Genomic DNA, 9,319 nt, shown 5'->3' with positions numbered 1-9,319 from the left:
CACTTATGTACTAAACAGGTGTCCTACGAAATCTTTTCAGTCTATTACTCCAAATGAAGCATGGCATCATAGAAAGCCTTCCATTGAGCACATGCGTGTTTTTGGCTTTGTGGCATACGCTTTGGTGCCACAAACACAGTGCATATAATTGGATGATAAGGTTGTCAAATGTATTTTTGTTGGTTATAGTGCTGAAAGAAAAGGTTACAGGTTGTATCATCCGCAAACAAAATGTATTCTAGTTTCACGGGATGTAGTGTTTGTGGAAGATTCTATTCAGCCCTTGCTCTCATGTATTAGAGACAGTAATGTAAGCTCACAGGACATTTATGACACTTTTTTGCCTCTTTTCAGTGGTGGAAATACGAATGTAAGTTCTAATGAGGCAAATGTACAACCTATGGGGGTTTCTGAAAATGTTACAGATCAGCCTATTACTGATGCAGATGTACATGACGTACTTGATGAGGAAAGGGCTGAAAATGAGCAGGCTAGAGGTATGTCAAAATGGCTGGTGCACACTTTGCGTGATAGTAAATTGGATGCACCTTTGTCTAGTCGTACTCGTTCAGGCTCTCACCATGCATCTTATGCATCAGATTGTTATGTTTGGATGTGTCTAGCTTACATGATGTTGAGGAGCCTCTATCTTTTGATGAAGCACAGAATTCAGAAAATTGGATGGCTGCCATGCAATCAGAATATGATGCACTTATAGAAAATGACACATGGATTTTATGCGATTTGCCTCCTGGCAAAAAGGCCATTGGTACGAAGTGGGTTTACAAGTTGAAATGCAAGCTGGATGGTGAGATCGATCGCCGTAAGGCTCGACTTGTTGCAAAGGGTTATGCAGGGCAAAAAGGCATAGATTATGAAGAGACTTTTGCTCCCACTTATTGTATGACTACTGTGCGTTTTCTATGTGCATTGGCAGCTCATTTTGGTTGGGATGTACATCAATCAGACATTGTTACTGCTTTCTTGAATGATGACATATTTGAGGAAGTTTATGTAACGCAGCCTCGCGGTTTTGTCATAAAAGGACAAGAGGACAAAATGTGCATATGTAAGAAGGCTTTGTATGGGTTGAAGTAATCTCCACGTGCTTGGTATGAGAAAGCTGACGCTCATTTGGTCAAATGAGGCTTTCATAACAGTCCAACAGAAAGCACATTGTATGTAAAGCGTGAGGGTGATCTACTTCTCATTGTGGTTCTTTATGTCGATGATTTGTTTATCACTAGACCAAATGAGAGACATATTGCTGAATTTAACGCTGATTTGAATGCTACTTTCAAGATGAAAGATTTGGGGCTGTTGCATCATTACTTGGGTATACAGTTTAAGCAATGTGATGGTGGTATTGCCTTGTGTCAGAAAAGTTACATAGAGACATTGCTATGTAAGTTTGGACTTGAGGATTGCAAACCTATTGCCACTCCCATGGAACAGGTTTGAAGTTGAGTCTACATGATGCTGGTGATCCTGCTGATGTCACTCTTTATCAAACTATTGTTGGCTACCTCATTTATGTATACAACACGAGGCCGGATATTCAGTTTGCAGTCTCACAGGTCAGCAGATTTATGCATAGCCCAGGGCCTAAGCATTGGCAGGTTGTCAAGAGGATTTTTTGCTACCTTAGTGGCACTTTACATCTTGGCTTGTTTTATCCCAAGGGGGGATCATTGCCGCCAGACTTACATGCTTTAAAAAGGATTAAACACTCTCCAAAAACTTCCAAACTAGGAAGATAGAAGTTATATATGAAGTTAGGCTAGACAAAGATGGGATCCAGTATCATTTTTGCAATAACACTAACAATCTAGGACAACATAACAGAACAGAAAAAGTAAGCCTTTCACCCCATCATGTCCAAAGCCTTGATATCAAAACCAGGCATCTCAAAAGAAGTCGCAAACTTCTCCACAGCAACCTTCAGCGCCTCCCTATCCTTATTCTTTGTTAAACCCTTTTGGAAATCCTTAAAAAGCTTTCCATGCTCTTTCTATATGGCAAGAGTCATGTCCACTGCCTTGGCAAGGAATTCTACAATCTGCTCAAAATATGCCTCCTTCAACCCTCTGGATGTCATTGCAGGAGTCCCTATACGCACTCCTCCAAGCGCAAGAGCATTGCTATCTCCATAAACAACATTCTTGTTCAAAGTGATATCGCAAAGATCACATAACTTTTTCACCTTGTTTCCAGTAAGACCAAGAGGCCTTAGATCCCACAACACCAAATGATTCTCTGTGCCATCAATAACAATCTTGTAGCCCTTCTTCATCAAGGCATTGCCCAGAGCCACTGCATTTGCCTTAACCTGCTTAGCATACACCTTAAATCTTGGAGTGAGTACTTGCTTCAAAGAAACTGCAAGATCTGCAATCTGGTGATTATGAGGGCCCCCTTTTGTGAGTGATTTGGGAGGGTGGTTTTCTCGGGTGGAGCTTTTCTAGCCATGGCTTCCTCCAGTGTTGCAGAATGGGGGAACACGCCCTTGAAGGCTGTGGACGAGGAGATCTACTCTCTCATCGAGAAGGAGAAAGGAAGAAAATGGAAGGGCATCAAACTCATTGCCTCTAAGAACTTCACCTCGCAGGCCGTCATTGAAGCTCTCGACTCCGCCCTCACCAACAAGTACTCAGAGGGTCTTCCTGGAAACCGTTACTATGGTGGCAATGAGTACATTGATCAGATTGAGAATCTCTGCAGAGCTGGTGCCCTCCAAGCTTACCACATCGATCTTGAGAAATGGGGTGTGAATGTGCAACCCTACTCTGGAATCCCTGCCAATTGTGTTGCCTACATGGCTCTCCTCAATCCTCACGACTGCGTCATGGGCCTTGATCTACCCTCTGGCGGTCACCTCACCCATGGCTAATACACCTCTGGAGGTAAGAAGATTTCAACTACCTCCATCTACTTTGAAAGTCTGCCTTACAATGTTGATCCTGCCACTGGCTACATTGACTACATTAAGCTCGAAGAGAAGGCCCTTGATTTCCGCCCTCGTATGATTATTGGTGGAGGTAGTGCCTATCCTCGGGATTGGGAGTATGGGAAGCTTCATGCCATTGCTGACAAGTGTGGTGCTTTTCTTCTCTGTGATATGGCTTATATCAGTGGCCTTGTTGCTGCACAGGAGGCCAACAATCCATTTGAGTTCTGTGACGCGGTGACAACCACCACCCACAAGAGTCTAAGAGGACCACGGGTTGGTATGATATTTTATCGGAAGGAACTAAACCCAGCCAAAAAGGAACAAGAGCCTACCAATTATGACTACCTTGCTTTTTTGAACTCATATTGTGCTAGTTGTTTTGACACGCGAGTGTCCACAAGTGGTTTTTGTTTCATGCTTGGCAGTTCATGTATATCATGGTTGAGCAAGAAGCAACCTACTGTGGCCACTTCAAGTTGTGAGGCTGAGTACAGGGCAGTCTTCACAACTACGGTTAAGTGTGTATGGCTCAGATGCCTTATGGCTGATTTGGGTGTTGGATAGGACACTGCCAACACTATCTACACTGACAGTCAGAGCGCATTGGCAGTTGCGAGGAAGCCAGTTTTTCATGCTCGCACAAAGCACATTGAGGTGCATTACCACTATGTCAGGGAGAGGATCTCAGCAGGAGAGATCAGCTTGGCTTATGTGCCAACACAGGACAACCTTGCAGATCTTTTCACAAAGGAATTATCTCATGAGAAGCTTGAAGCTTTCTGCAAAGCTTTGGGATTACTCCCCTTTGTGGACTGATCATGTCCTCAGGGCATGGTACTTCCCTTTACTCGTGTGCCAACTCTTGTTCACCGCATCAATCCAAGGGGGATTTGTTACGATATACATGTGGTAGTGATGTGTGTGAACACACTAGGACCGCCGGGGCATTTTTTCCCTCTTTAGGAGCTTTTTTACCCCGAGCATTGTATATACGCCCATCACTCTAGGGCTATCTATCTTTCCATTTGCACACTAAGTAACACACTCTCTATTGTGTGCCTTGAGCTTCCTTCGTCTTCTCCAAGCTGTGTGCGTTTCTTTGCAACCCTAATTCCAACACTCACACGATTGACGCTCCAAAAAAAATATTATATTCTTGAAGAAAGAGACACGGCACCAATTGCCCAATCTCAGAAGAAGAAGAAAACACGAAGAAAGAGACTGCAAAAAGTAGCGAAGTCAGACCCCAGTTCAAAGACAAACATAGGGACTGATGATGACCCCGTATATATGAACAACGCTGAAGAGGATTCTGATTCAAGTGAAACCATGGAGACCAAAACAACCACTAAGAAAGAAACCGACAAGGAAGATCGTCATGAGCCACAATGGCCAGGTTCCAAGAAGAAGAGATGAACTCATCCAAACCCTACAGAGGAGATCGAGCGAGTCAAGCAATTAAGGAGTTTGGTAGAAGATACCCAAAAGGATCTAGAACCACCACCTAGGTAGATCCAGATTACAGACACATTGTTCCCTACACAACAACAACCTCACAAAGTTCATAGACCCCTAGCCATACCTAGTGTCATCCAAGAAGAAAGTGAGTTAAAGTCATGGGAAATTGGGCGTACTCACTTCTTGTTGGAAAGAATGTTTACAGAGGGACTACTTGACCCTATCGAAGAAATGGAGATCCCATCTTCCCCACGTCAAGGGACCGAAGCACAAAAGGTGCCATTAAATATTTCCAAATTGATGGATTTCATGGCTTCAGAAGTTAGAACCACCATCATGTCCAAACTATATGGAGACCCTGAGCTATTCTTAGCTCTTCGATCTTTACTCAATGGAGAACTGAAGGTCGGCGGCTACCATAATTTGCACAGACGGATGGAGCTAGGGAGATGCCAATAGGGGAGGAACACTTAGATCCACAACCCAACCTAGATGAGAACCGTGTTGTAGAAATATTTGTTACAAGTTGGGATAATACTTTGAGGGCGATGAATCCAATGCAACCATACCAATCATTAGCAAGGGATTAATTGTGAAGGGAATCCTTGATGGTGGCGCTGGGGGTTAGCATTGTGACTAAAAATTACTGGGAAACTATGGGAAGACCTCACCTTGGGACCACAACCATAGTAGTAAATATGGCCAATGGGTCTATTGTTAAACCTATTGGGATGCTAGAAGATCTCAAGATCAAGGTCTTTGGACAAAAAATAAGAAATACCTTCATTGTTATAGATTTCTCCAAGCACACTATGGCATCTGAGATTCTTAGGACGTCCTTTCATGAGGGAAGCAAAAATGGTGCATGACTGGTCTAAAAACCATGTCTACTTGCAGTTCCAAGATTTTGTCATTTAAGTGGATCTTGTAACTGGTCGAGCACATCCTCTAGGAAATAGGTTTATAATTGATCATAGATGTGACACCACAGTTCACTCGGCCCCATTGCAGTATTGTTACACATGTAAAATGGACACTGATGTGGGGGAAGATTCTCTTGATATGGATGTACTACCTGGGATGACTGAAGTCGGACAATGTGGATTGGGTCCACTTAGCAACAACCATAGACATTTGGGGAAACAGGGGGACGACCTGGGTAACACCTGAGGGGGATGAAATGCCACCACTCATACCCTTAAATATGCTAGAAGCAATGCATATAGATTTTGATGACCTAAGGATGAAGTTTTGACTGGCAATGGAACCAGTAGCGTCTCACAAGACTATAGCCCACACGATTTGGAGTCAGAAATATCAATTGAAATTGACTCTAAGGACAAAGAATCTGAGTTAAATCTTAGTTTAAATGTGGGGACAAACCATTTAGGGCCCAGTGGTACCCTAGATGACTATCTATCCAAGGGAGCAGAAGACACAAGTAGCGATTCATCTACTGACTCTTCACTAGAGATCGACCATAATAAAAAATTAGACAAGAAGAGTCAAACATATAAGAGGTGACGATATCGAGCACATGTGCGTGCTAAAATAATTGAAAAGAAATCTACCGCAGAATGGCTTAATTATATAGGGGCATGTGATGCTCATCGGAAGTTGGTAGATAACTGGGGTGAATACCTTCAAAGCATTATCTGGTGTAGTCCACAACCCATTGACATCACACAACTAGAGGCTACAGAGAAGCCAAAGTTGAGTTTTGTACCGTAAGAAGACAACATAATAAAGAGTTACAAGCCATCCATCAAAAGAAAGTAGCAAAAGAATAAGCAGATCTTAAAAAGATGCAATCAAGAGTTGAGGTTCGAGAAAGACAACAACGTCTTAGACACCAATGAGAGGCTAATCTGGGAATCACGAAAGTGTTTTTTGAAGACACTGATGATGTTTCATTGGAATCTGAGTCACCTCTACGATATCCAATTAAACTAAATAGCCTCTATGGGAGAGTACTATATAACACATTATTGGATACAAGGGCTCAACATAATTTGGTATCCTATGGAGTTTGGTGTCAGCTAGGAAAACCACCCCTATCCACAAGCACCATCCAAGTCAAGGGTATCAATAAGAAGAAGACCACTCTTTTTGGAATCCTACACACTCCTGTTATTTATGACAATGGAACCGTGGTTCAAAGCTTTTTGGACATGCCTGTTAATACTATGGAGGGTAATATAAACCTGGGGTGCAAATGGATCTCTACAGTCATATGTAATATCGATTGGGAGACCGGGAGTATCACGATGCAAAACCCAACTCATGGCTCTACGGCTCAAGGAATAACACCTGAAATCTCACCTCCTTATAACACAAAAAACAACAAAATATTGTCAATCCAAAAAGTCATAACATCCTTGCCAGTAGCACAACCCTCTAAAGCTTCAACTTCCATGGCTATGACAGACAGTGCTACATCAAAGGCTCCACGTGATTTGACCAAGGGTACATATCAATGGGTCCCCAAGGTATCGTTATCGGACCCCCCTATGGTTCAAGTTAATTCACAAAGAAAACCTTGAAGGAAGGCATCCACTTAGGTTAAGAAGGTGAAAACCAAACCATGTTGGATTCCCAAACAACTATTAGAAGCTACTATGATGGAAATGATTGAATTTGGGTACCTAAACGTAAATCGTGTCCTTCCCTATCCACTACAAAACCATGTGAGTCAAACCTTGTGATTCCAAAGCTGATGAAAGACCGTGGAAAGGAAAAGATCACAGAATGCTACACACCTATTCCAGAGCTAGTTTGGGTTCCAAGGCAAAACCACTCTATTCGGATTAGCTCAAGAAAGGGGGAGTTCCATGACGCTTCTATCTCCTCATGTAATGCATCCATAGAGGTTAAATCTTCTACACAACCTCCACCTACCATAGGCAGCAACTTCCATGAAGCTACAAAAGATTTGACATCTCCATTGTTCAATTATTACTTGATGCACTACTTCAAGTTCATTGATGGGAGATTACCTTACCACCCTTGCAGCTCGATGACGCACCCAAGGTAATAGAGAACTATTGGCTAAAATCCTTACCTATTACCAATTGGAATAACTGGTTCCAAAAGGCGAGATGACATCCTTTTAAAGCATGATCTACCCAAGGAAGGGGGGAGTTTTCATTCACCTCAACCTATTGAATTACTTCCCTCTTACCCTTCTTTCCTTGACCCTTGAGCTTTCCAATTTTATGGATTGTATATATATAAATATATAGTAACTAACCACCCTAGTTTAAAACAAAACAAAAAAAAATAATTTTAAAAAAAATAGTAAAGAGCAAGAGCAATTAGCAAACGAGTGTGCACGATCCTCATCACTCGAGTGATGGAGGGTAGGTAGGATTAGTACAATAGGAGTGTTTCTGTTTTAGAGTTTAGTGATTAGCAAAGTTCTTTTTTTCCACTGATGTGTCTCTAGAAGATAGATGTTTGGTGGTGACTATTGTATAGTTTGTGACTACATAAGGATGCCTTTGAAGGACAACGACAATGGATGTTTACATGTTACAATGAATGTTCTCCATTATATCAGGTGTACTACTTCCTTTTATCGATCCATCTTGTCATTTGAGTTCTAACAATGCATAAAATTAACGAAGTTGTGACATTGCCAATTCTAGTACCTTGTTATTCTCTTTGAGTTTGGTCTATTAATTGGATTTAAGTAGGTATCAGGACCTTAGGCTAAACTAGGCCACTTAATTGTTGACTTTAATTCCTAAATAGTCTATTAATTGTAGTAACTTTAGTAATGTTTTAGGCTATGAGGATATAGATTCTCTCTAACTTATTCCATCTAAATGTGACTTGTGTTGTGGAAGTCCATGTGTTAAGCTGGTATTTGAGACCTCGAGTCTCCCAGTTGTTGCTGGTATTTGAGACCTTGAGTCCCCCAGCTACTTGTAGCGACTATGTCAACAATAAAGAAGAAAAAAAAAAAGAGAGAAAAGAGAAAGCAAATAGCACAAACTTCCTTGTAATTTATGTTGATCACACTTATTATTTCTCTCTAGCTTATTCCACCTAAGTGTGACTTATGTTGTGGAAGTCCATGTGTTAAGCTGGTATTTGAGACCTCGAGTCTCCCAGCTGCTGGTATTTGAGACCTTGAGTCCCCCACCTACTTGTAGCAACTATGACAACAACAAAAAAGAAAAAAAAAGAGAGAGAAAAGAGAAAGCAAATAGCACAAACTACCTTGTATTTTATGTTGATCACACTTAAGTGGTATAAGTGACAAGATCACTAGTCTTTAGACCCCGACGAGTATTTCCTAGGGTTAACTACTCTTTAATCAACATTTTTAATTAACGTTGATCAATCTAGTACTTATTTTAGCCCTAGCTCTTGTGTACTTCTCTTAGAGTCAACCTAATAGACCTTAACTCAATTGCATTTCATTCAGGTACTACGTTTGTTTTAGTTGGCAATGTTACAATTCATGATTTTTTTTGCATTTCCTAGAATATCATGTATGCATCTCACTTATTGCATGCCTGCACATGCGGCCTTTTAGCTTTCACAACATTTTTTTTCTTCTGCTATAGGTACTCCTATCGCGTATTCTGATGCTGCACTATTATATTTTGAGAATGGAATCTACATCAGGAAGGGGGGCATGTTAACCACCGGCATCCACTTTTAGTAGTCATGACCGAGCTTGTCGGTCCAATAGGAAAAGGGTAAGAGTGATCGCCGATGAGAGGTGCACTCTAACTGGAACATCCAAAGGTTAGTTGGCTAAGCATGGATGCCCAAGTGTGAATGGGCGAGCTCATCTAAAAGTCACCTAAACCTAAAAATCACTTATTCTCTCATTTGTGCAATTGAAGAGTGCTCTTGCTCCATCTCCATCTTCTTCTTCATCTCCTTGTGTGTGTGTGT

The 9,319-nt window shown here is 41.6% G+C and overlaps 2 pseudogenes; one reads left to right on the top strand and one right to left on the bottom strand.

Moving 5' to 3' along the window:
• Positions 1 to 1,864: 1,864 nt before the first annotated feature.
• LOC147419848 (serine hydroxymethyltransferase 4 pseudogene) lies at positions 1,865 to 2,419 on the bottom strand (annotated as a pseudogene).
• Positions 2,420 to 2,467: 48 nt separating this feature from the next.
• Positions 2,468 to 9,080, top strand: LOC147419847 (serine hydroxymethyltransferase 4 pseudogene; annotated as a pseudogene).
• Positions 9,081 to 9,319: the final 239 nt, after the last annotated feature.

Source organism: Adiantum capillus-veneris, chromosome 29 (assembly GCF_014529385.1).
Source record: "Adiantum capillus-veneris isolate H3 chromosome 29, ASM1452938v2, whole genome shotgun sequence".
Taxonomy (NCBI): Eukaryota; Viridiplantae; Streptophyta; class Polypodiopsida; order Polypodiales; family Pteridaceae; genus Adiantum; species Adiantum capillus-veneris.
This window is presented reverse-complemented; position numbering and strand designations above follow the sequence as displayed.